The 27962-nt window shown below is 40.7% G+C and overlaps 2 long non-coding RNA genes across 2 annotated transcripts in view; both read right to left on the reverse strand.

Annotated features, from left to right (window-relative positions):
• The window catches only part of LOC126957914 (uncharacterized), a 36699-nt gene extending 26585 nt beyond the window's left edge, over positions 1-10114 (reverse strand). The window contains exon 1 of the long non-coding RNA XR_007727013.1: positions 3536-10114. This is a non-coding gene — a long non-coding RNA (uncharacterized LOC126957914). The remainder of the gene's footprint in view (positions 1-3535) is intronic.
• Positions 10115-10351: 237 nt separating this feature from the next.
• On the reverse strand, positions 10352-16329 carry LOC126957916 (uncharacterized). The gene is made up of 2 exons (XR_007727015.1): positions 15578-16329; positions 10352-12472 (listed from the first exon to the last, which is right to left on the reverse strand). It is a non-coding gene; the product is annotated as an uncharacterized LOC126957916 (long non-coding RNA).
• Between the last annotated feature and the right edge of the window lie 11633 nt (positions 16330-27962).

Raw genomic sequence — 27962 nt, forward strand, 5'->3', positions numbered from 1 at the left:
ATAAGGGGTTAATAATATAGGAAATTCTGTATGTGGAATAGAATACAAGAACTTTTGTACTATACTTGCCACTGTTTTGTACATATAAAACTAATCGTAATTTTCAAAACTTGATTTCATTGTATTTATTTATTTATTTATTTAGATGGGTCTCACTCTACCACCCAGGCTAGCATGCAGTGGCATGATCACAGCTCACTGTAGCCTCGACCTTTGGGGTCAAGCGATCTTCCCACCTCAGCCTCCTAAGTAGCTGGGACTACCTTGGTAGAAGTAAACTGTAAAAAGGTCAGATAAGAGCTTCAAAGGCATGTGCTAGTATAAGCAAGTTTCCTGTGAGAAGGACACCTGGTGACATGTAGGACATTTAGATATTAGGAAATACACCAGGATAAAGAAGTATCCCATGAAATGTAGACATTGTAGACAACAAGGAGTTAATCTTCTGGAGTCTCATTTGGTAAGGCTATACTTTATAGCTATGTAGAGAGACACAACTCAAGAGTAAACTACAAGCCAGGCGCAGTGACTCATGCCTGTAATCCCAGCACTTTGGGAGGCTGAGGCGGGCGGATCACTTGAGGTCAGGAGTTGAGACCAGCCTGGCCAACATGGTGAAACCCCGTCTCCACTAAAATACAAAAATTAGCTGGGCATGGTGGCACATGCCTGTAGTCCAAGCTACTCGGGAAGGACAGGTGAGAGAATGGCTTGAACCTGGGAGGTGGAGGTTGCAGTGAGCCTAGATTGTACCACTGCACTCCAGCCTGGGCACCAGAGCAAGACTCAGTCTCAAAAAAAAAAAAAAAAAAAAAAAAGTAAACTATAGATAAAACAGATACAACATATGTGGAAAGGTAACTTTGTAGACCATGGTTCATAACGTTGGTTGAGAAGGAAGATAGAAATAGTAAAGAGTTAATTCAAAGTTTTCACTTGACTGACACTCTCTGAAGACAGAAAAATCTGTATCTTGAAAATGTATGCCCTAATCTTAGACATTATGAGCAATATTCTCCATCAGCTGCACTGCAAATCTAATTCTTCAATCCAGAATGATTATATATTTATATTTTCCACTTGTGTTAGTCTGTTCTCACATTGCTATAAAAAAAAAAATACTAGCTGGGTGTGGTGGCTCATACCTGTAATCCCAGCACTTTGGGAGGCTGAGGTGGACAGATCATGAGGTCAGGAGTTCGAGACCAGCCTGACCAACATGGTGAAACCCCATCTCTATTAAAAATATAAAAATTAACCAGGTGGGTACCTGTAATTCCAGCTACTCAGGAGGCTGAGGCAGGAGAATCACGTGAACCTAGGAGGCAGAGGTTGCAGTGAGCCAAGATTTCACCACTGCACTCCACCCTGGGTAACAGAGCTAGACTCCATCTAAAAAAACAAAACAAAACAAAACAAAAAAACAACTGAGATCATGCAATTTATAAAGGAAAGAGGTTTAATTGGCTCACAATTATGTAAGGTTGCACAGGAAGCATGATGCTGGCATCTGCTCAGCTTCTGGGGAGGGCTTCAAAACACTTACAACCATGACTGAAGGTGAAGGAGGAGCAGGCACAACACATAGCCAGAGCAGGAGCAAGAGAGAGGCTGGGAACTGCCACACACTTTTAAACAACCAGATCTCATGAGAACTCACTATCGTGACAACAGTACCAAGGAGAACGGTGCTAAACCACTCATGAGAAACTTCCTCCATGATCCAGTCACCTCCTACTAGGCCCCACCTTCAACACTAGGGATTACATTTCAACATGAGATTTGAGCGGGAATACAAATCCACACTACATCACCATTCATCTTTCCAATCACACGAATGATGTTCACACCAATAATAACTTTATGAATAGTCACTGCAGATGCAGATGCATTATAGTTTTCACAAAATTTCTTCTCTGACCACTTGTTGCTCTGGTCAACTTTACTTTTAGGTACTTAGAAATGGAATGAGCTTTGGTGCTGCCTAAAGAGTATGTTTGATGAAGAAGAAATTAATATAATTTATAATTTAGGATGTTGAGTTTATTGGCACTAAAATTTTCAAATTCTAGGAAGGCTCAATTAAGTTAACAACAAGTTTTGATTCCAAAAACAGAAGCTATGCATCCATTGAGAACTCTTTTCTATTCAGAATAGAGGGTGGCGACAGTGTTGGATCCAGATAACATCTGAGACTTTAGACCTTTTCAGTGGCATCTTTCTAAGAGCTCTTGTAGGCAGGGCAGCCTAAGTGAAATCTGGTAATAGTTTGTTATACAGGTTGTGAGAAATCACATCTTCCATGCTATCAGAGTCATGTTTGGGAACTCAGTCCTCAGCATTGTGCTATCTGTGCCGGTGATACCATGTTAATACAGTTTTGTGTCTGAAATCTATTTTCTCGTAACTCTCAGCACATAGAGCTCATTGTCACTCTGGCCATTTTGAGATGGATCACTCCTTGTCCATATCTTCTCGGGTCTCCTTTATGGTCTGCCATTCTACCTTTTTTCCCCGAAGATTGGTGAGGGATGTTATTCACAGTATACATCATAATAGACTATAATGTATACATCAAAACGAAGAGGAAATGCACTCTACAAGTCACTTAGCGTACAGGAACTCCTGTTACGATTAATAGAATAACCCTCCATGTTTTAAGATTATCAATTTAAAGGAAACTAACCCTCCATGTTTTAAGATAATCAATTTAAAGGAAACTATCCTTATTCATGGAATAAAATATAAGCATGGAAGAGTGAGAAGGATTCTTGAAAAACAAATGTCCATTATAACAGCACCTAAATATCTGTTATCCTGACCTCAGTAGTGAGATATGTGGCCCAGGTCTGCTCTATCTTCTCACTCCACGTCTGCAGGCTGCAGAAGCTCATTTTCTCATAGAAGCTATAACTGCAGTGTGGAGAATATTCTCCAGATTATGGACAACAGAAGCAAGAGCCTTGACTTTGTGGATTTCCGTGGGAGTGCAGTATGTACTCCTATGGCTTTGTACACTTTGTAGGCATGGTTCCTGCACACAGCCCTGGTGCTACCCAGCAGACTGCTGAGGTCTGAGAACAGGAGTTGTGCATGGCATGAGTGGACCTGGTTTTTAAAGTTTCTTTTCCTTTTTATTTTCTTGTTCTTAGACAAGGTCTCACTCTGTCACCCAGGCTGGAATGCAGTGGCATGACCTTGGCTCACTGCAGCCCCTGCCCTCTGGGCTCAAGTGGGCTCCCACCTCAGCATCTTGAGCAGCTGGGACCACAGGCGCACACCACCACACCTAGCTACTGTTTTGTATTTTTAGTAGAGATGGGGTCTCGCTATGTTGCCCAAGCTGGTCTTGAACTCTGGAGCTTAAGTGATCTCCTGCCTGGGCCTCCCAAAGTGCTGGGATTACAGGCATGAGACACCACAGCCGGCCAAAGGTTTCTTTTCCTGATCTATATAAGCAGAGGCTGGTCTAAACCCCCATGTTTATTAAAGCTGGTTGTTGTTATTCTTGTTGTTATGTATATGCCCTACTCACCTGCTACCACTATGATATTTAACCTGTGGCTTTTGGACTTGGCAATGTTCAACAGAAAACCATAAGGTAAGTCTCAACAGAGTGCATGGTCCCAAAGAATTCATGACTGGGTCTGCAGAAGAAAAAGTTTAATTAACCAAGGTGTTTCTCAAAGGCATGAAGATACATTTCTCTTTTCAAACTTGAAAAAGGAATCCCAGCACCAAGAAAACACCCTTGAATGCAGAATTGTGATATATGTTCCCTGTCACTTATATTTCTCAATATTATGATAGCTTCTAGTGTCTGGAAGCCATGCCTTTTAAAAACTCTTTAGTGGACCCAACAGATACACTGCCAATGTCTGAAAATGGGGCTTTATGAGGTGTGGGAGGCACAGGCCACCATCTTTAAAGAAGTAGTTAGTGACACACAAAATGGTGACCGTGTAATGGGGAGTTTTACAGGAAGGGAGAAAACTGAGGGGAGTCCCTAGTGATTGTGGGGGTCTTCTTCATCTGGGTTTGGAACGGTGGATAATAGGCGAACTGCTTTGCCATTCTCTCCCAACATCTCTGTTCATCCTCTGATCAAAGTTTTTTGTTGTTATTGTTTGTTTTGTTTTGTGGGTTTTTTTTTTTTGTGTGTGTGGAGCAAATACATTTTAAAATGTTTTTATTTTGAAATAATTTTAGATGTACAGAAAAATGCAAAAACAGGCCAGGCATGGCTCACACCTGTAATCCAAGCACTTTGGGAGGCCAAGGTGTGTGGATCATGAGGTCAGGAGTTCAGGACCAGCCTGGCCAACATGGTGAAACCTCGTCTCTACTAAAAATTAAAAAGCAAAAAAGTTAGCCTGGCACGGTGGCTTGTGCCTGTAACCCCAACTACTCGGGGGGCTGAGACAGAAGCACACTTGAACCTGGGAGTTGGAGGTCGCAGTAAGCCGAGGTCATGCCATGGCACTCCAGCCTGGGTGACAGAGTGAGACTCTGTTTCAAAGGAAAAAAACAAGAAAGGCCAGGTGCGGTGGCTCACGCCTCTAATCCCAGCACTTTGAGAGGCTGCAGTGGGCAGATCACAAGATCAGAAGATCGAAACCATCTTGGCTAACACAGTGAAACTCACTGAAAATACAAAAAATTAGCTGGGTGTGGTGGCGGGAGCCTGTAGTCCCAGCTACTCAAGAGGCTGAAGTAGGAGAATGGTGTGAACCCGCAAGGTGGAGCTTGCAGTGTGCTGAGATCGCGCCACTGCACTCCAGCCTGGGCGACAGAGCGAGACTCCGACTCAAAAGAAGAAAACAAACACAATTATAGTACAGAGTGTCTCACATACCTTCCAGCCTTCTGTAATGTTTATACCTTACTTAGCCATAGTATGTTTATGAAAACTCAGAAATTGACAGTGGTACAAAACTAGTAACTGAAATACAGGCTTTCTTCATATTGTACTAGGTTTTCCACTAATATCTTTTTTCTATTGTATGATCTAATCTAGTATAACACATTCAAGTTACTCACAGGTATATTAGTTATTTATTACTGCATAGTAAGTTACCTCAAACCTTAGTGACTCAGAACCTCATAAATGTAATACCTATAGTTTTTCAGGGTCACATGACTCAGGCTGAGGTTTCAACTGAAGACTCACCTAGGGAAGGATTCCCTTCTAAGCTCATGTAATTCTTGTTAGAATTCAATTCCTGTCTAGGGCGAGATGACCGGTGAATTACTCTAAATCTGTTAAGAATGAATAACAATCCTTCACTAACTCTTCCTCCGAGAAGAAAAAAAAGAGAAGACAAAACTTGCTGATCTACTCTACAAGGCCAGTTACCCTGATCCCACAATAGAACAAATGTATTTGAGGATAGGACAATTATAGACCAATATGCCTCATGAAACAGAGGCAAAAAATTCTCAAAGAAATACTATCAAAACATACCAGCAACATATGAAAAGGATTATACACTATGACCAAGGATATTTATCACTGAAATGTCAGTTTGGTTAAACATACAAAAGCAATAGGTGTAAGACATTGTATTAATAAGATAAAGGCCAAAATCCGTATGATTATTGCAAAAGAGGCAGAATAAGCATTCGATAAACCCACAACCTATTCATGATAAAAACTCTGAACAAATTAGGGATAGAAGGGAACTTTCTCAACCTAGAAAGGGCATCCATTAAAAGCTCACATAACATAAGGTATCATGAAAGTCTCAGTAATTTCCCCAAGATTAGAAATGTGACAAAGATGTCCACTTTTGCCACTTCTATTCAACATTATATAGGAGGATGTAGCCAGGGTAATTAGGCTAGAACATAAATAAAAGATACTTAAAGTCAAACTGTTTATATTTGCAAATGACAGGACCTCATGTATAGAAAATCCTGACATATCCACCAAAATAAGATTATAACCAAAAAAGAGTTCAGTAACATTGCAGTACACAAAGTAAACTTTGAAATCAACTATATTTCTATGTACTAACAATCCAAAAAAATGAAATCCAGAAACTTTTTTTTCCATTTTTTTGCAGTAATTGGCAAGCTGATTCTAAAATTCCTGTGGAAATCAAAGTACTCCAGAAGAGCCAAAAAAATCTTGAAAAAATAATTTTGGAGTATTGGAGTCACACTTCCAAATTTCAAAATGTACTGCAAACTGATAGTCATCAAGACACTGTAGTACCAATATGAGGACCGACATATGTGTTAATGGAACTGAGTTGAGTGCCTCCAATTAATCTTTACAAACATGGTAAATTAATTTTAAAAGCTTGCCAAGACAATTCAATATGGAAAAACACTTTTTGCAACGAATTTTCTGGGACAAGTGGTATCCACAGGCAAACTGAACTGTCTTATACCATATATGCATTGACTCAAAATCAAACATTGACCAAATATAAATGCTAAAACTAAAAATCCCAAAAAAGAAACGTCTTTACCTTAGGTGAAACAATCAATTATAAAATATGACACCAAAATACAAGTGACAAAGAAACACTGGATAAAATAGATTTCATCAGAATTAACTTTTGTGATTCAAAGTACACCACTGAGACAATCCAAGAAAGTAAGAAAATATTTCCAAATCACAGAGCTGACAGAGGACTATTATCCAGACAATACGGATCACTCATACAACTCAAAAATAAAAAGACAAACATAATAATGAAAAGTGAGTGTGGTGGCTCACACCTGTAATCCCAGCTCTTTGGGAGGCTGAGGCGGGTGGATCACGAGGTCAGGAGCTGGAGACCAGCCTGACCAACATGGTGAAACCCTGTCTCTACTAAAAATACAAAATTAGCTGGGTGTGGTGGTTCACACCTGTAATCCCAGCTACTCAGGAGGCTGAGGCAGGAGAATCACTTGAACCAAGGAGGCAGAGGTTGCAGTGAGCCGAGATCCTGCCACTGCACTCCAGCCTGGGCAACAGAGCAAGACTCCATCTCAAAAAAAAAAAAAAAAAATAGTGAGTAAACTGTGTGAATAGACATTTCTCCAAATGACTACAGAAATGTCCATTAAAGGCCTAAAAATATGTTTAGCACTTTTAGTCCGTAGTGAAATGCAAATCTAAACCATCATGAGATATGCTTTATATATATATATTTTTTTTTCTTTTTTTGGGGAGCGTCTCTTGGTCTCCCTGCTCTGCTATAGCCCAGTGGTTTGGAGTGTAGTGGTATAATCATAGCTCACTGTAAGCTTGAACTCCTGGGCCCCAGGGATCTTCCTACCTCGGCCTCTCAAGTAGCTAGAACTACAGGCATAGGCCACCACACCCAGCTTAATTTTTTTTTTTTTTTTTATTTTAGAGGCAGGCTCTCACCTTGCTGCCCAGGCTGGTCTAAAAATCATGGCTTCAAGCAATTCTCTTGCCTCAGTTTCTCAAAGTGCTGGGATTACAGGTATGAGCCACCATGTCTGTCCACGCTTCACAAATCTTAAGGGCATATTCATGATCGAAAAAAGCTAGTTTGGGCCGGGCACGGTGGCTCATGCCTATAATCCCAGCACTTTGGGAGTCCAAGACAGGTGGATCACCTGAGGTCGGGAGTTCGAGACCAGCCTGACCAACATGGAGAAACCCCGTCTCTACTAAAAATACAAAATTAGCCAGGCGTGGTGGTGTATGCCTGTAATCCCAGCTACTCAGGAGGCTGAGACAGGAGAATCACTTGAACCTGGGAGGTGGAAGTTGCGGTGAGCCAAGATCACGCTATTGCACTCCAGACTGGTCAACAAGAGCGAAACTCCATCTCAAAGAAAAAAAAAAAGAAAAGAAAAGAAAAAAAAAAGCTAGTTTGAAAAAACTATTTACTGTGTAATTCCATTTATACGACATGGTGAAAAGGTAAAATTATAGCAAATGAAAAAGATTAGTGGCTATGAGGGGCTTGGAACAGAGGAAGGCTCAATAAATAGGGGAAATGGGGAAGATTTTGTGAAGCCAAATTTTTTCTATGATACTATAAGGATGTCTTAATAATCATTTTTCAAATCATCTAGAACTTAGTATCACAAAGAGTAAACCTAAATGTATACACTGAATCGCCATTAAATAAGGCATTACGCATTGCTTAGTATGCTTGGGGACCCCGGGAAGCAATTCAGACAAAATAATCTAACAGTATAAGAAATAACTTCAGTGGAATGTGTAGACTAAAAGGGGACTGACTCCTTTTAAAAACTTAGTCAGTAAGGATAAATTCTAAGCCTAAAGGCCAAGGGATTTGAATAAAAGCACTATACTTTAGTTATTAAATTTATTTCCCATGGGAGTAGAGATGACCAATTCTGTAACCACTATGCATGTATTCTGAGCGTCAATAATTAATTAAAGGAGGCCAACTTCCTCACTGTTAGAGTGGGAGGTCAGGTAAGGTGCTGGGAAAGGGGAGGTATTATAGATTCATGTTTTCCTGGATTCCACTGATGTGAACCTAGAGACAGTAGAAATTCAGGTTTAACTTTATATAGATAAACGTGGATAAGTATGGAAATATTTATACGTATGTACATATGTGTGAGTTAATATAAACATACATATTCTTTGCTATCAGCTGACAAAACGATATTATTTGCTGTCAAGTGATAATGCTTCAAATCAGTAGATCCTTAATAGAAAGACGTATACCTATGGACCAGACCTTTCTTGCTAATACCATTCACCAAAAAAGGAGCTAAGATGCCCTAAATAAATGGTTAATACCAGACTTGGGCAGGGAATCACCACAATTAACCTGGAGCACCTTGTATTACCAGAAAGTGAGAAAAATCTAAGCAGCCACACAACCAATCAACAAACCAAACAAAATCAAATTGCAATGATGGAACTATTTCAAAATCGTACAAGAACCAAATAAAAGACTTTTCAGTGGCCAAAACTGAAAAAAAAATGAGCACCAGAATCAATAAACTACTTTAGGCATACGGTAAGAAAAATATTTAATGTAACAATCCATAAAAGTAAGATATTGAATAAATAATACTAAATTGAGGAAAATAGATAAATTGACCATAGTGAAGAAACACAAATGACATTTACAGAGGCTCTGCCTATTAGGAGGTAGACCAAGTTTTTCCATTTCTTAAGTGTGTGCTGTGCACAGTGACTTGTGAAAAGCACAACACTGAAAGAGGAAAAAAGATTAATCTTACAGGAAAGAACGCTGACCAAAACTACAACATCCAGATAATCAAATTAACATTAACAGTGATAAAGCTAATTGAAAGTATACACACTTGGTGCACTGTAATGAGAATGGCACTTTCCCTCTGGGGTCCTCCGTGCCAAAACCCACCCACCCAGGTTAATCATGAGAAAAACATCAGAGACATCCCCGATTAAGGGCGACAAGGTTATCAAAACCAAAGAAAGTCTTGAGAAACTGGCACAGGAAAAAGGAGCCTAAGGAGAGAGAATATCTCAATGTGCTGTGGGTTCCTAGATGGGAACCTGGAATAGAAAATGGGCATTATGTGAAAAACTAAGGAATTCTTAATAAACCGTGGATATTAGTGAGGGATTAATGTGTAATATTGGTTCATTAATTGTGACAAAGGTGTCACAATAATGTATGAGATTAATACTCAGAAAAAAAACTGGGTTGGGTATTTGCTCTTTCTAACTGCTCTGTAAGCCCAAAGCACTTCTAAAATTTAAAAAAGATTCTTACCCTTTTTTATAATTCACTGTGGCGCTCAATAAACAGAACACTATTAATGCTACTGATGCCCCTGAATGCACTTCCCAAATTCTACTTTCTTCCTTACCCTGATGAAGGCTACTATTATTTTGAATTACCTATTTTGCATTCTCTTATTTTCCTTTTTATAAATTACGTTTGTTTATCTAAATAATAAAATATCCAGCTTTTCTTGTCTTTAAAGTTAGATAAATGTAAATGTTTAATCCATAACCCTAGTTAAATTATGAGAAACTATTTAGATTCATATTGTGATACATCATGCAAAATACCTGACATTCTTTTTTTTTTTTTTTTTGAGATGGAGTCTCGCTCTGTCGCCCAGGCTGGAGTGCAGTGGCATGATCTTGGCTCACTGCAAGCTCCGCCTCCAGGGTTCACGCCATTCTCCTGCCTCAGCCTCCCGAGTAGCTGGGACTACAGGTGCCCACCACCACACCCAGCTTATTTTTTGTATTTTCAGTAGAGATGGGGTTTCACCGTGTTAGCCAGGATGGTCTCGATCTTCTGACCTTGTGATCCACACACCTCGGCCTCCCAAAGTGCTGGGATTATAGGCGTGAGCCACCACGCCCGGCCAATACCTGACATTCTTAAGTGGAGACTGAGAAACTTTTGCAGAATAAACAAGATCTGATGTGCCAGGTAGATCCAATGATGGTGCTCAATTATCCTGATCTCTTGGCTTACACAACCTTGGGTACTAGTTCTTTGTTCTTGAGTGTGGACAAAAAGTATCACTGGCATGTAAACGACAGAATACTGGAAAGTTGAAGACTTCAGTGATTATGACCTTAATTGCAATTTCTGTCTTCCTTGCAAGCTCTCTGCCTTGGTGGTTCTGACGGAGTACTCTGCTCTGTGAGAGAAGCTGACATGGAAAAAAAAACGAATGCAGCCTCTGGCCAACGGCCAGCCAGGAACTGGGGCCCTTGATCCAATAACCAGCCCAACAGTTTGCAATTTACATTTACAACTAATCCAAGCTCCCTTTCAAATAAGAGGATATCATTTCTGAGGCAGTATGATTACCTGTAATAAGAGAATAATATGAATTCTTCCTCTCATTCTTTGTATCACTGTTGTCATTCATTTTACATATATATAAGCATATTTGCAAATATATTTATGTATATGAATTTGTATGTATGACACATATATATATATAAGCATACCAAGTCAAATACACTGTTGATATCATTATTTTTAAGAATATGTTATCCGTGAGATAAATGAATAGTATGGAAAATAAAAGTTTTTATTCCTAGGATTAAAAAAAAGTAAAAAACAAAAAGCAAATATGATTGACATGCTAATAAAGGAGAGAAAATTATATAAAATGCTCTATTAAAACCACAAAACACAGAAAACTATTAGGTGACAAAAACTGGAACACAGACAAGTGTCAGCTATAAGATATTAACAAATATGATGGATATTAATCTGTCTATATCACTATTCACTTTGAATGTCAATGGTCTAAATCAACCAATTAAAAGACAATGATTGTCAGAGTGACTGGGAAAAAAAATACAATGCAACTATATGTTCTCTACAAGAAACGCACTTTAAATAAAACACACATATAAATTAATAGAGACTCTATTTACCTTGACGTGATTATTAATGTATTGCACGCCTGTATCAAAACATGTCATGTAACCAATAAATATATACATTATGTAACCACAAAAATTAAAAATTTAAAGTTACAAAAGTAAACGCATAAAACAAAATATATCATGCTACCACTATTTGTAAGAAAGCAGAAGTACCAATATTAATGTCGGAGATAACAGATTTTGAAGCAAGGAAGGCTATCAGTGGTAACCAAGTACTCCCCAGTTCTTGGTGTCCCTTGTCCAGAGAAGGAAGGCCACATCACTGCATCATCTGACCTTGTTCAGGAGCCACCCAGGGCTGTTTTTTTGTTTTTTGTTTCTTTGAGACGGAGTCTAGCTCTGTCACAAGGTTGGAGTGCAGTGGCACGATCTCAGCTCACCGCAAACTCCACCTCCCGGATTCAAGCAATTTCCCTGCCTCAGCCTCTCAAGCAGCTGGGACTACAGGCATGCACCACCATGCCCAGGTAATTTTTTGTATTTTAGTAGAGACGGGGTTTCACCATGTTGGCCAGGATGGTCTCAATCTCCTGACCTTGTGATCCGCCTGCCTCTGCCTCCCAAAATGCTGGGATTACAGGCGTGAGCCCCTGTGCCTGGTTCACCCAGGACGGTTTATGAAGGTCCCCACCTCCATAAGCTGTGTACAGCAAAAAATAAAGTCCCCAAGGCTCCAGAAAGCAAGAAAAGGAAAAGAGAGGACATACCAAATAATACTGAGAATGTACTAACAAGGTTGCCATAAGTGATAATGGGAGTATTGACTCAAGACTCACAAAATAGAGACAACAGTGCAACACCAATGTTCTAATGTTCTAAACACACCTGTTTATTCAAAACTAAATTGTGGGCTGGGCATGGTGGCTCATACCTGTAATCTCAACACTTTGGGAAGCCAAGATAGGAGAAGCACTTGAGCCCAGGAGCTCAACAGCAGTCTGGACAACACAGTGAGACCTTATCTGTACAATTTTTTTAAAAAATTAGCCAGGTGTGGTGGCACACACCTGTAGTCCGAGCGACTTACAAGGCTGAGGTGGGATGATCACTGGAGCCCACGACGTCAAGGCTTCATTGAGCCGTGATTGCGCCATACACTCCAGCCTGCGCAACAAAGTGAGACCATGTCTCAAAACAAAACAAAAGTTGAGCTGGGCATATTGGTATAGGTAGAAGGCATGCAGACTTTTAACTTTTCTCATGAATCATTACAGAATAGACAAGTGGTTAATAGAAAAGGCACTGGAATAAAACTTCTTGGGTTCAATGAAGTCTCTTATTAAGACAGTGTGGTATTTGCACAAAGATAGAGAAATGAAGAAAGAAGAGAGAGCTCAAAACAAATGAATGCATATGTATGTAAATAATTAATAAGAAAGATCAGGCCGGGCACAGTGGCTCACACCTGTAATCCCAGCACTTTGGGAGGCCAAGGCGGGTGGATCACGAGGTGAGGAGATAGAGACCATCCTGGCTAACATGGTGAAACCCCATCTCTACTAAAAAGTACAAAAAAATGAGCCGGGCGTGGTGGCGCAGGCGCCTGTAATCCCAGCTACTCGGGAGGCTGAGGCAGGAGAATCGCTTGAACTCGGGAAGCAGAGGTTGCAGTGAACCGAGATCATGCCACTGCACTCCAGCCTGGGTGACAGAGTGAGACTCCGTCTCAAAAAAAAAAAAAAAAAAAAAAAAAAAAAAAAAAGAAAAGAAAGAAAGATCAATGGGGAAAAGATGAATTTTTCTATAAATGTTCTAGGAAATTGAATATACATTGGTGCTGAATAAAAATCTATCTTTTGAGCTCACATTACTGTTACTCAAAATATCAATTCCAGGTGTATCACAGATCTAAATATAAAAGTAATTTACTATATTTAGAACCTAATTTAAGACAGTAATTTTACAATATACGGAGGGTATTATTTCTGAAACTAGACTTAGAACACATCTTCCATATAGGAGAAAAAACATATTCTACTCCTTGTGAGCAAGGACTCTGGAGACAGAGTGAGTCAAACTCAGGACCTTCTATTAATATTTCTTTCTTGGTCAGGTGCGGTGGCTCACACCTGTAATCCCAGCACTTTGGGAGGCCGAGGCAGGCAGATTATCTGAGATTAGGATTTCTCAACCAGCCTGGCCAACATGGTGAAACCCCACCTATACTAAAAATACAAAAATTAGCCGAGACTCTGTCTCAAAAAAAAAAAAAAAAAAATGTATGCACATAATAAAAGTGGGTCAAACTAGGAAAGAACTGCAAGGAGAAACAGAAGAATCTACTATTATTGTTGGAGACTTCAACACCTTCTATTAAAAATGAACAGAGACGGCCAGGCGTGGTAGCCTTATGCTTGAAATCCCAGTACTTTGGGAGGCCGAGGTGGGTGGATCATGAGGTCAGGAGTTCAAGAGAAGCCTGACCAATGTGGTGAAACCCCATCTCTACTAAAAATACAAAAATTAGCTGGATATGGTGGCAGGCACCAGTAATCCCAGCTACTTAGGAGGCTGAGGCAGGAGAATCGCTTGAACCCGGGAAGCAGAGGTTGCAGTGAGCCGAGATCTCACCATTGCAATCCAGCCTGGGTGACAGAGCAAGACTCCATCTCAAAAATAATAATAATAATAATAATAATAAATTTTTAAAAAAGGACAGATCCGGCAGGCAGCAAATAAGTCAGTACACAGGGCCGGGCGCGGTGGCTCACGCCTGTAATCGCAGCACTTTGGGAGGCCGAGGCGGGCGGATCACAAGGTCAGGAGATCGAGACCACGGTGAAACCCCGTCTCTACTAAAAATACAAAAAATTAGCCGGGCGCGGTTGTGGGCGCCTGTAGTCCCAGCTACTCAGGAGGCTGAGGCAGGAGAACGGCGTGAACCCGGGAGGCGGAGCTTGCAGTGAGCTGAGATTGCGCCACTGCACTCCAGCCTGGGCGACAGAGCGAGACTCCGTCTCAAAAAAAAAAAAAAAAAAAAAGTCAGTACACAGTTGAACTAAACAACACCATCAGTCAACTGGGTATAACTGACATCTACAGACGACTTTGTCCAACAAATGCAGATTACACATTCTTCTCAAGAACACATAGAATATTCACCAAGACAGACCACATTCTTGGTCATAATTTATCAATTCTTTATCAATTTTTTCTTTATCAATTTTTTCTTTTTGAGACAGAGTCTCGCTCTATTGCCCAGGTTGAAGTGCAGTGGCACAATCTCGGTTCACTGCAACCTCTGCCTCCCGGGTTCAAGCGATTCTCCTGCCTCAGTCTCCAAGTAGCTGGGATTACAGGTGCCCGCCACCACACCTGGCTAATTTTTGTATTTTTAGTAGAGACAGGGTTTCACCATGTTGACCAGGCTGGTCTCAAACTCCTGAACTCAAGTGATCCACCAGCCTCAACATTCCAAAGTGCTGGGATTACAGGCATGAGCCACCACGCCCAACCTGAACAAATTTAAGATAATAGAAATCATAAACATCTATTCTCAGAGCACAGTTAATTTAAAGTTGAGATCAATACTGGGTGTCAACAGGGAAGTTGGAAATCACACAGACAATGATGCCTCTTGTATTAGGAAATGTTTCGCTCACATGACTCTTCATTTCACAGAGTGATGTTAAGATATACATGGCTCTGGATCAAGATCTGATTCAGAAACATTAGAATGCCACTGTATCCTTAGAAACTCATTTACAAATTAATTTCCACACTGCTTTCCTTTTTATGAAAATAAAAGTTACATCTTACCAATTCTGAAGGTCTTTTTCAATGAGTATAAAATAAGGCTATTAAGTGTCAAATATTGTAATTGACAGAGACAGTATCTTTTTTCAGAGATATTATCCATTTTAAATGTTTGATTCACTGACTTCTCATGGATGTCCCCAGTGGAAACTTGTAGAGGTACGGTACATTGGCCAATTCTGACCTTCTCTTTAGCATTACAAATGCCAATAAAATTATCTGTCTCCCTGTGAGTTGAGCTTAACTGGTCTTTATTCTCCTTTACATTGTGACCAAGAAGCATATAACCAGGGATGGAGTGATCCTTGAGAATTTTCAGGAGGAATGAATCAAGATGTTATGGAAAAACTAATAGGAATTGGACATGCCTTACCACACATAAACACAAAAATGGACAAAGAGTATGAAACTATTTTAAACTGGTGTACACCAAATGATGCAGAACAGCGATACCTGGAAATACACAACAAAGATGTGAGTGAAGCCCACTATTGCCCAAGTTTACTGCTTTGAGAGTTTCCCAGCTGTGATGTTGTAAGGACCTTGGCAGGCTTTCCGAGTTGAGAAGATGGAACTGAGAGCATAGAAGAGCGAGGTGGCCTGACTTCATCAAGCCATCATGTCTAGTGGTAAGAACAGAAGAGAAAAGTCACACCAGCGCTCATGAGGCAGGGTATCCATGTGTCTTCAGGACTTCACCAAAACATGGGTCATAGAACTAACGGAGCAGTCCAGAAGAAAAAGTGAGCAACAAGTAAAATCCATTTAAATAAACTTGGCTTTCAACCCTTTCATCTTATTCCTAACTTCAAAAAGAAATGACCCGGCTGGGCATGGTAGCTCACACCTGTAATCCCAGTACTTTGGGAGGCTGAGGCAGGCAGATCATGAGGTCAGGGGATCAAGACCATCCTGGATAACACGGTGAAACCCCGTCTCTACTAAAAATATAAAAAAATTAGCCGGGTGTGGTGGTGGGCACCTGTAGTCCCAGGTACTCAGGAGGCTGAGGCAGGATAATGGTGTGAAACCGGGAGACAGAGCTTGCAGTGAGCCAAGATCATGTCACTGAACTCCAGCCTGGGCGACAGAGTGAGACTCCGTCTCAAAAAAATAAAAAAGAAATGACCCAGCCATCTTGCAATAAGCCCAAGCGATGAAGGGGGTGCCCCACCAGAGCTGAAGGAAATGATGCCTAGAAGCAGGTGAAATCCCCCACCTGGATCCTCACCTGCCTTTCCTATGATGCTTTATGTTTGCTGATAAGATTACCAAAACGAAATAACTCAAAAAGGGCTTTCTATTTATAAGAGCAGACCACGGTTGTCATCCAAAGGAGAAACCAGTAAGGCTTACCTTCTCTATTTGTTTCCCCAGAACACTTCCAGTTTCCTTTAAATTGGGGAACCATCTTGTCTCCATTCTTCTCTAAATAAATGCCACAGTCAAAACAGTATGCATAGAATATAGGGTTGCTATTTATATTCAGTAAAATTAAAATCAATGATGTTAGACTCTAATTCAATAATAGAGTAAAGATGACAGGCCATTTTTTTAACTAAGATCTGGACTTTAAATTCTCTGGATACAGTACCAACCTCAGAGTCCCTGACTTAAGTCTTACCTGCCAAAACAAACACCACCTATTATAATAATTTGGAGTAACCATAAAGTATCAGGGTTCTTGCTCTGTAGGTTGCTAATACCTCATAAATACTGAACAAATCCTTCCAGAATAGTTTTGATACCATTAGACAGAGGACTCATTACTTGCATAGCAGACATAGGCCATTGAGTCCCAAACACTCACAGGAAAATGTGTTCCTCTCAGCACAGTCTTGCTGACGTTAGAGACTTCCACATTGCAGTCACTAAACAGATCCTACTCTGCTTATTGGAGCCCTGAATTGTTTCTGTCCTCTTCTTGCTTTTGTGTCTCTTCACAGTTTCAGGTTCAGTAATCCCTTCTTTACTAGTCAGGATAACCAGCTTTCCCTTCATATGCAAACTGCATTAAAGGAGAGTCAAAGCTTCAGACAAAAACAACAGACATCAAAAGATCAGATCAGAAATAGAAAGATGGGCAACTTATTGTCAATAAAAATGGTAATCTGAAAAAGTAACATACATGAAAACCTCTTCAAAATATGCTATGTGATAAAAGAAAATACTTATTGTACTTACATTTCTACAAGACCATAATCTAAAAATATTTGCTGCCTGGAGACGTATTTGCCAATTTTCTGAGAGGCATTTTTTATTTAACTGAAAACTGAAAACAATTTTAGTATTTACTCATCAAAGAGAATTTGTATCTGTTTTATGAGCCGTCTGTTCAAGGAAACGCCAGGCACACATTTACAAAAATGAGGAGCAAGCACTCCAGGACTTTAGCCAACGTTTACAGCTTTTGGGTAGGAGGAAAAGCTGACAACATGATGAAATTCATGCTTACACAGTAACAATGTGGCAAGTCTATGCATTCAGAAAGGTGGTCTCAGAGTTCAGTCATACAAGCTAATGCCTTTGTGAACATCTGACAATCAGAGCAAATTCAGCCATGCAATAAAAACATTCAAAGCTCTTTTTAAGCAGGAGACTGAGCAGACTTTTCCTGTGACTCCCAGTAAATTCTCTGTCCCTCACCTTTTCAACCAGAGGTACTGCAGAGGAAATTTCTGGAAAATTCTCAGAGAATGTATAATAAATGTCTTTAAAATAATAAAAGTGATATTATCTTTTAATATAGTAAAGAGTGATACCTGAAAACATGGAAATAATGAAACGATTATTTGAAACAATGAATAAATGAATGCATGCATTTTAAATCACAGGTAAGAAAGGCCTTAATATGCAAAACAGAATGTGGATTTGCTTGTAGATGATGTTTATGTGACGAATAAAATGAAAATTTATACAAAAGTTTTAAAAAACATTCGTGAGTGCCTCTCTGCGCACCGCCCCCACCTAAAAAAAGCAAAAGCACCTATTACCAGACAAGGCCCTAAGGGGTAACGAACGAGGCCTGTCTTCGGTCAACAAGCAAAATCACTGTTGAACAAACTTGTTCTTTACATGAAAACAAGTTATTACCTCAACCGATTCCAGAGGAAAGGCAGGCAGCAGCTGCCCTTGCCGGTGCAGACCCCACGAAGAGGATCCCAGCTCCGCTGCACCAGCTGCGCCGGCATTGGTGGGCGTGGTCTGGAGGGAGCCACACACCACCCTGGGGGTGTCTGCGCCCGCGCACGAGGCACTCAGGGCTGTCTGCGCAGCTTCCTACCACTGCTGGCTGTTGCTAGGGGAGTAGAAAGTTACTGAGTATCCTAAAATCAGGGAAAGAAAATCAGGAGTCAGGACAGCAAATGTAATTCACTGAGAACGTTAAAACACACGCACACACAATAAAGCAGACAGTATCTCCGGAGAATTGCCTAAGATTCACGAGGACGTTAGAGACATTAGTGTCGACATTAATATTGAACGTTCTAACCTCTGCTTCCTTCAAGATACAGCTGGGAATCCTGGTGTAGGTGTAAGGTATGCAAAATTTCACCCTTCTTTTACTTCATTATAGAACAGTACCGTGGACAACAGAAACGGCACTGGAGGAAAATGCTTGCATTAAATGAAGGGACTAACTCAGAATTTGCACAAAGATAGAGAAAACCAATGAAAAAAAATTAAAGAGAGCTCAAAAATGAACACATGTATATATAGGTAAATAATATATAAGACAAATCAGTGGGGAAATAAATTTTCAATAAATGTAAGGATATGAATTTGCATCATTGGAAATAAAATCTACCATTACTCTCACATTACACACACAACCTATTTCAAGGGGATCATAGACATAAATATAAAAACAATTTAATACATTATTTAGAACTTAAAAAGACAGCTTCACGACTGTGGTGAAGAGTAACAATTCTTAAACTAAACCTATAAAGTATTTACCATAAAAGTTAAAAGATACTCTAACACATTTGATGTGAGCAAGCATTCAGGGAAACAGACTGCATCAAGTTCAGGTTTTTCTGTTTATTTCTGTGATTCAGAATTGGATCATGGGAGTGGTATTAGTGCCTCCCTTCTGAGATGCTGTGAAGATTTAATGAACTAATAATACGTCAAGCATGTAGAATAATACCAGGTGTATACAAACCACTAAACGATCATTTGTTAATACTAAAGGCATTTTCTAAAACTTGCACAATGTATCAATCACATCAATTGTAAAATACATCATTATTTTATTCATCACAGAGAACAAAATCTGACAAACTATGACATGGATAATACTTATCATTTATAATATTTATGTCATAAATACTGAGAAAACTTTTTATAATTTGTAAAAATGTGGATATTAATTTCAGATTACCTCCATGATTATGTGGGACGGAAAAAAAAAGTAAGTACCATGTATCCACAAAGATATTTCTAAATTTCTCTCATTTGGGTAAAAGTCTTCTGTATAACTTTGCAGCTTCTCCTCTCCATGACATTCCCCATATTATCATCATCTGTGTCAATTAGCAGCTTTGGCTATGCCACATTTCTTGTGAGATTCTTAAGCCACTCTCCAGGAGATTATCTTTCCAACCTCCTGACAGCCACTCTGCAGGTTTTGAAGCTGATGATATCATCATAAGATGTCCATGAAAGGTTTTAGATAAAGTTCATGCATGTTCACATGAGAACCAACACATTATGACTGCCTCCTGGCTAATACTGTTTTGACACTATGCATTTTAAGATGCATTTATATTTGAAAGATGTGAAAACGTGCACTCTAGCATTAATAGAACATACTATTTTCCCCTCTTAATCATAGTAGCTCATCTGCCATATTCTGATTTGTTTTTGAGGAAACACGCTTCAGTATAAATTTCATGTAAGTTGACCAATTCCACTTTCTTTCTACCTATTAGAATTAGGGATATTAAAGTTACTAGTGGAGTACCAGAATTCCTATTTGACATGTTATATTGAATTATTAAAATTGTATGTTGCTTCACCATCCATTTTGTCTGTAGAATTAACTTGCTCACAACAGAAGCAGGACTTATGTCACCTGTGACACAGTTTCCAGTTCTCTGCTTCCTCCCAGTTCCATAATCTGGTCAATTTGGATATCTATCACGTAGAGTCTATCCAGGAGACCGCTAGACACAGCCTACTTTATTCCACCCACCAATCCCCACACTCCATGTGGACTGCACAGATATGCCACAGTGGCCACCTCTCACACAGAACTCCATGGAACTCATGCCTGCTTGCTGTAAAGTGACACGTTAACACTCCCTGTGGAAAACCTGCTTAGCAACATGCTTGACCCCAATCAAAGTTCTGGCCCACAAGACCCTCTCTCTCCCTCGGTCCTTGCTCTCCACCTGCTGGCTGTAGGAGTGTGTCCACAGAGGTTCCTTTCTTCCCATTTGCCCTCTGCGGTGTGCTGCCTTCTTCTTTATGGGATTTGTAAGTCATACACTGCTTCTGTTATTTCATATGGTGAGTTTCCTTCTTTGCATCTCATTTGACCAGCACACCAGAACTTAACTTATTTTCCAATCAGGGATCCCCTACACAGTGGCTATCTTGGTAGGAATAAACTGAACCTAGGTAAAACAGGAAACAAGCACGTCTGCCAGCCCAAACCTTTCCTCTGATGGAACAACAGGGGTCAGACACTAGGCATTAGGCCATCCACCAGGATAAAGAAGTATCCTGGGATAGACACACTGTAAATGCCGTGAGCACCTCCCTTGGAACTCCATAAGGGCAGGGCTAGAGTTTATGGACACCCTCCAGATAGAGGCCTCAAGACCAAACTAGAAATGACAAAAAATACAACAAATACGGACAGGTAATTCTTTGTTTTGGTTTTGTTTTTGAGACGTATTTTCATTCTTGTCACCCAGGCTGGAGTGCAATGGTGCCATCTTGGCTCACTGCAACCTCCGCCTCCCAGGTTCAAGCGATTCTCCTGCCTCAGCCAGCCTCCTGAGTAGCTGGGATTACAGGCACCTGCCACCACACCTGGCTAATTTTTGTATTTTCTGTTTGTTTGCTTGTCTTTTGTTTCTTTTTTTGTTTTTGTTTTTGTTTTTGTTTTTTGAGACAGAGTCTTGTTCTGTTGCCAGGCTGGAGGGCAGTGGCGCATCTCAGCTCACTGCAACCTCCGCCTCCCAGGTTCAAGCGATTCTCTTGCCTCAGTCTCCTGAATAGCTGGGACTACAGGCGCATGCCACCACGCCCAGCTAATTTTTTGTATTTTTAGTAGAGTCGGGGTTTCGCCATGTTGGCCAAGATGGTCTCGAACTCCTGACCTCAGGTGATCTGCCCATCTCAGCCTCCCAAAGTGCTGGGATTACAGGTGTGAGCCACTATACCCAGCCATTTTTGTATTTTTATTAGAGACAGTTTCCCCATTTTGGCCAAGCTGGTCTCAAACTCCTGACCACAGATGATCTGCCCATCTCGGCCTCCCAAAGTGCTGGGATTACAGGCGTGAGCCACCATGCACAGCCATTTTTGTATTTTTTTCTTTTTTTTTTTTTTTTTTTTTTTTTTTTTTGTTTCTTGAGACAGAGTCTCGCTCTGTCACCCAGGCTGGAGTGCAGTGGTGCGATCTCAGCTCACTGCAAGCACCACCTCCCAGGTTCACGCCACTCTCCTACCTCAGCCTCCCGAGTAGCTGGGACTGTAACAGGTGCCTGCCATCACACCTGGCTAATTTTTTGTATTTTTAGTGGAGACGGGGTTTCACCATGTTAGCCAGGATGGTCTTGATCTCCTGACTTCGTGATCCGCCTACCTCGGCCTCCCAAAGTGCTGGGATTACAGGTGTGAGCCACTGCGCCCAGCCCATTTTTGTATTTTTATTAGAGACAGGGTTTCCCCATTTTGGCCAAGCTGGTCTCGAACTCCTGACCTCAGGTGATCTGCCCATCTCGGCCTCCCAAAGTGCTGGGATTACAGGTGTGAGCCACTGTGCCTGGCTAGAGAGGTAATTTTATAACATATGGTTCCAAAAGTTTCTGGAGAAGGAATATGGAAATGCCAAAGGGTTCGATGAAAGTTTGCATGAGAGTGTTAACTCTAAAGATTTAGAAAAAGTTGTATCTTGAGAAATCCTGTTATAATCTTAAAAACTATGAGCAATACTCCCTGTAAGTGGGACTCCAAGTCTAATTATTCAATCTATAACATCAGTATATCTGTATTTTAGCTATAGATTCATATTCACAGTAGTCCTTCTGATCACATGAATGGTCAGCATACAATGGCTTTATGATCAATCAGTGCAGAAGTAGATGTATTATGTTTTCCATAAAATGTTTTGCTCTTCCCCATTGCTACTATGAACAACCCTATTTTTGGGTAATTGATTATCTAATGGGCTTTCATGTTCCCTGATTAATATATTGAGTAAATCATAAATTCAAATAATTAATGATTTAATGACTTCAGATGCTGAATGCATTTACACCTAGAGTTGGAGGCTTCAGGAAGGCTAAATTAAGACAACAGCAAGTCCTGATCTTCACTGGACTCTATCTTCTATTCAGGCTGCTGTGGAGACAGGGTGCAGGGTTTTTACCTTATGATGTGGTTTGACTTTGGGATGTTTTCAATAGCATCTTTCTGAGAATTCTAGTGTCCAGGCCAGCTCTGTGAAATTGACTCTCAGTTGGTTTAGTGGGTTATGGGGAATCAAATCTTCTGCACTATCAGAGTCATGTTTGGGCATTTGGTGCTCAGGACTGTGTCCTCTGTGCCTGAGACATCATATTGGTACAGTTTTGTGTCTATGACCTGCCACATCTTAACCTTTAGTACTCGGTGCTCGATGACCGCTCATTGAGGTGGGACCCTTCTTGTTCACATCTACCTGTGGCTGTTCATCTCTTGTAACTTTGCTTCTCCATCTTTTTTTTTTTTTTTTTTTTGAGATGGAGTCTCCCTCTGTCGCCCAGGCTGCAGTGCAGTGGCGTGATCTCGGCTCACTGCAAGCTCCACCTCTGGGTTCACGCCATTCTCCTGCCTCAGCCTCCCGAGTAGCTGGGACTACAGGCGCCCCAGTTACTACCACGTCCAGCTAATTTTTTGTATTTTTAGTGGAGAGGAGGTTTCACCGTGTTAGCCAGGATGGTCTCGATCTCCTGACCTCGTGATCCACCCACCTCGGCCTCCCAAAGTGCTGGGATTACAGGCGTGAGCCACCACGCCCAGCCCATCTTTTTTTTTTTTTTTTTTTTGAAGAGTTTGGTCAGGAATAATATTAATAATCTACGTCATCATATATTTTAATGTATACATTAAAAGGAAAAGGAGATTTGACAAGTCACTTAGTTATTATGGAAGCTCCAGTTAAAATAAAATGAACTGAATAACTCTCCATGTTTTAAGATTCGGAATTTAACTAAGTCTGTCTTTTCTCAGGGAGTGGAGTATGAGCTCAGAAGGGTGACAAGGTATCTTAATTTATAAATGCCCAAAATCATAGCCCTTAAATATTTGCTATCCTAATCTCAGAAGTGATGCATATGGTCCGGGTTAGCTGTATCTCTCACTCCAAGTCCCCAAGCCTCAGGAGTTAGCTTTATCCCTAAAGCTATGAATGTGTATGGAGATTATACCCCATTATTACAGACAGTAAATACAGGAATCTTGACTTTGTAAATGTCCATGGTAGTGCATTCCCATGCTTTGGTAGGCTTTGTGGGCATGGCTCCTGCACACACCCCTGGTGATACCCAGCAGAGTGCCGTGGCCTGTGAACAGGAAGCTGTGTGGGGAATAAGGGGACAGTCCTCCCTGTTGTGGGAATGTTTGTTTAGCCACCATATATGCAGAGTCACCATTCAGCCTGTGTCCATCTCTTAGATCACTGCATGGTGGGTTAGGGATACACTGTATGTGTGTTGTTCTTTCATTTTCTCTTTTTCTTGCTAGGATTTTTCTGTGAACAACAAATTACGAATCACTAGTTTGCCTTCATTAGCCAAAAACCTGGTGTTTAACGATTCATTCCCAGGTCTGTGCAAGCAGGAATGGCCTAAACCACCATGTATAGAAGCTTTTTTTTTTTTTTTTTTTTTTTTTTTTTTTTCAGACAGAGTCTCGCCCTGTTGGCCAGGCTGGAGTGCAGTGGTGCGATCTCGGCTCACTGCAACCTCTGCCTTCTGGGTTCAAGCCATTCTCCTGCCTCAGCCTCCCGAGTAGCTGGCATTACAGGTGTGCACCATCATGCCCGGCTAATTTTTGTATTTTTAGTAGACAGGGGGGTTTCACCATGTTGGCCAGGATGGTCTTCAACTTCTGACCTCATGATCTACCTGCCTTGGCCTCCCAAAGTGCTGGGATTATAGGCGTGAGCCACTGCGCCTGGTCGCAAGCTTTCTTTTTTAAAGCTAGCCTACCTGCTACCATGATGATATCTATTTTGTGGCCTTGAGGCTTGACAATGCATAATTTCATTCCATGATGAGAGTGTCAGTGAAATACCTGAATCCAGAAAATTCCAGAAAAGTCTTACAATAAAGAGAACTGAATTATCACACGGTTTTATTATAGGGCTGAAAGTATGGTTGTCTTTTGAAAACTTAAAGAAGGAAACCCTGTACCAGGGAAACACTTTCCTGAATTCAGAAATAAAATTTTTGTTCTCTATAATTGAAATTTCGCAGTATTAGCTTCTAATGTCCAGAAGTCACGTGTTCCAAAGAGGATAGGTGATGCATGGCCACCTCTTTGAAGAAGTGGTTACTGACACACAAACTGATGGCTAGGTATTAGGAAGTGTGATGGTAAGGGAAAAAAAAACTGATGAGTTGAGGAGGTTTTCTTAAAGAAAATTTTTTTTCTTCTTGTGAATAGGTAAGAAGAGTCATTTTTCCCATTTTCTATCTGCATGCCTATTAATTTCCTTAGCACAATGGGGTTTTTAAATATCTTCATTTTTCTGTCCAAAATAATACTTATTTATTTTGAAATAATTTTAGGTTTAGAGCCTATTGCAACAATAGTATAGAGAGTTTCCTATATGCTTCAGCTTCCTGTAATGTTAACATTGTATATAACCATAGTATGTTTATGGAAAGTGAGAAATTGACAATGATACACAATTAGTAACTCAACCATGGAATTTCCTCAGATTTTGCCAAATGTTCTACTAATGCTATTTCTCTGTTCCAGGATCCAATATGTGATACCATATTAAATTTACTGTCAGTTGTATTACCTATTTATTGCAGCATAACAAATTAGCATATAACTTAGTGAATAAAACCTCACATCCATGTATCATCTCACAGTTTCTCCAGGTCAGGAATCCAGATGTAGATGATGGCCAAGGCTAACGTCTCAAATGAAGGCTTTAGTTGTATGGATCCTCCTCTCAGCTCACACAATTGCTGTTAGGATCCAAATCTTGTCCAGATCAAGATGACTTTACTTATGAATTATTCCAAAAGTTTAAATAATTAATATTAAATCTTCAAAAAACCCTTACAAAGAAAACCAAAATACAGAATGGATTACATCACTCCCCCACTCATTTGTAAGGCTGGTTTACCCTTAGACTACAACCAGAAAAAGATGTTACATGAAAGGAAAATTACAGACTAACATGCTTTATGAATACAGAGCAAAAATTCTCAAGGAAATACAAGCAAATTAAATCCTGTTGATACAGAAGTGGGGCAAGGAAGTGCTGGGAATGGAAGGGTGTGGTACCAGACTAGGGTTCCACTCCTGGGCCTGTGCCCATGGACCTAGGTAAGGACAGGCATTTCTGTTTTCCTGCCCAAATTTTGCATTTCCCAAGACCACCCTGGCCTGCCACGTCCCCATCCTATGCCTGTAAAAACCCCGAGACCCTAGCAGGCAGAGACACAAGTGGCTGGACGTCAAGAGGACGTTGAGGGGAGCATGCCAGCGGAAGAGCACACTGGCAGATGCCAGCAGGCCAGCACAGGCCATCGACCAGCAGAACGACACAGAGTTTGGCCAGGGCAGTTGGAGAAGAGCCCCAGCCGCTGAGCGGCCCGACTCCAGGGGAAAACCACCTTCCCACTCCATCACCCTTCTGGCTCCCCCATCTGTCGAGAGCTACTTCCACTCAATAAAATCTTGCACTCATTCTCCAAGCCCCCGTATCCTCCAATTCTCCCAGCCAGGATACAGAAAGCCTTCTGTCCTCGCAATAAGGCAAGGGGTCTAATTGAGCTGACCAACCCAACCCACCTGCGACAGCTAAACTGAAAGAGCACCCTGTGAAACATGCCCATTGGGACCTCGGGAGCTGTAAACATTCACCCCTAGACACTGCTGTGGGGCAGGAGCCCCACAACTGGCCCGTCTGCATGCTCCCGGCTAGGGGTTTGAGCAGCAGAGCACTGAAGAAACTAGCCACTCCCACATCGCATGCTCTGAGAGGCGGATAAGGGAACTTCTGTGACATAAGGGGATTTTCCTAAGCATGAACATTTTATTCAATATACGAACAGGAAAAAATAAATAAAACAAAAATAACAAAGGCTGGGTACAGTGGCTCACATCTGTAATCCCAGCACTTTGGGAGGCCAAGGCAGGAGAATCGCTTGAGCTCAGATGTTCGAGGCTCCAGTGAGCTATGATCACACCACTGCACTCCATCCTAGGTGACAGAGTGAAACACCCATCTCTCTCTAAATACTTTCTTTTAAAAGATAAGTGGAAAAATATCATCTCCATTGATCAGAAGGCATGATATTGTTAAGATGACAATATACAAATAGTTCAATGCAGCTTCACAGGTTCAATGCAAGTTATCCCTCAAAAATTGGTCAAAATCCCAGTTGCATTATTGTTTGCTATAATTTACAGGCTGATTCTAATATTCATATGGAAATGCAAGAGATCCAAAAAAGCCAAAAACAATCTAGAAAAAGAAAAATATGCCAGCACTTTGGGAGGCCAACGTGGGAGGATCACTTGAAACCAGGGAATTGAGACCAGCCTAGGCTTACTACAAAATGATAATAGTCAAGACAGTGTGATATTGCTTAGTACAAAGACAGACATAAAGATCAATGCAATGGAATTTAGTGCCCCAAAATTAACTCTTACACTTGTAGTCAACTGATTTTACAATGTTACCAAAACAATTCAATTTGCAAAAATAGTTTTTTCAACAAATGTTGCTGGCACAAATGGATAGCTACATGCTAGTTGGATGCCAATATACTTAAGTAACTGAAAATGGATCACAGACATAAACGTAAGCACTAAAACTACAAACCCAAATAGGATAACACAGGTATAAATTTCTGTGGTCTTGGATTAAATAATGCTTTCTAGAATATAACACCAAAAGAAAACTGACAAAAAATAGATAAATTCACATGAAAAGCTGTTGAATACCTTTAGTCATTAGTTGATAGAATTTGGATATTTACCCCTTTCAAATGTCATGTTGAAATGGGATCCCCAAAGTTGGGGTTGGGGGCTGGTGAAACGCCCCATGGGGTGGATTCCTTATGAATGACTTAGTGCTGTCATTGTGGTAGTGACTTAGTTCTCACTCTATTAGTTACCAAAAGGTCTGATTGTTAAAAACAGCCTGGGACGTCCCCCACTGTCTCTTGCTGTCTCTTGTGTCATGTGACAAGCCTGCTTCCTCTTTGCCTTCCACCATGATCGGAAGCTTCCTAAGACCCTCACAAGAAGATGCAAACAACACTATGCTTCTTACACAGTTTTCAGAACCCTGAGCCAAATAAACCTCCTTGCTTTATAAATTAACCCAGATTTGGGTATTGCTTTACAGCAATGCAAAATGGACTAA

Source organism: Macaca thibetana, chromosome 7 (genome assembly GCF_024542745.1).
Source record: "Macaca thibetana thibetana isolate TM-01 chromosome 7, ASM2454274v1, whole genome shotgun sequence".
Lineage (NCBI taxonomy): Eukaryota > Metazoa > Chordata > Mammalia > Primates > Cercopithecidae > Macaca > Macaca thibetana.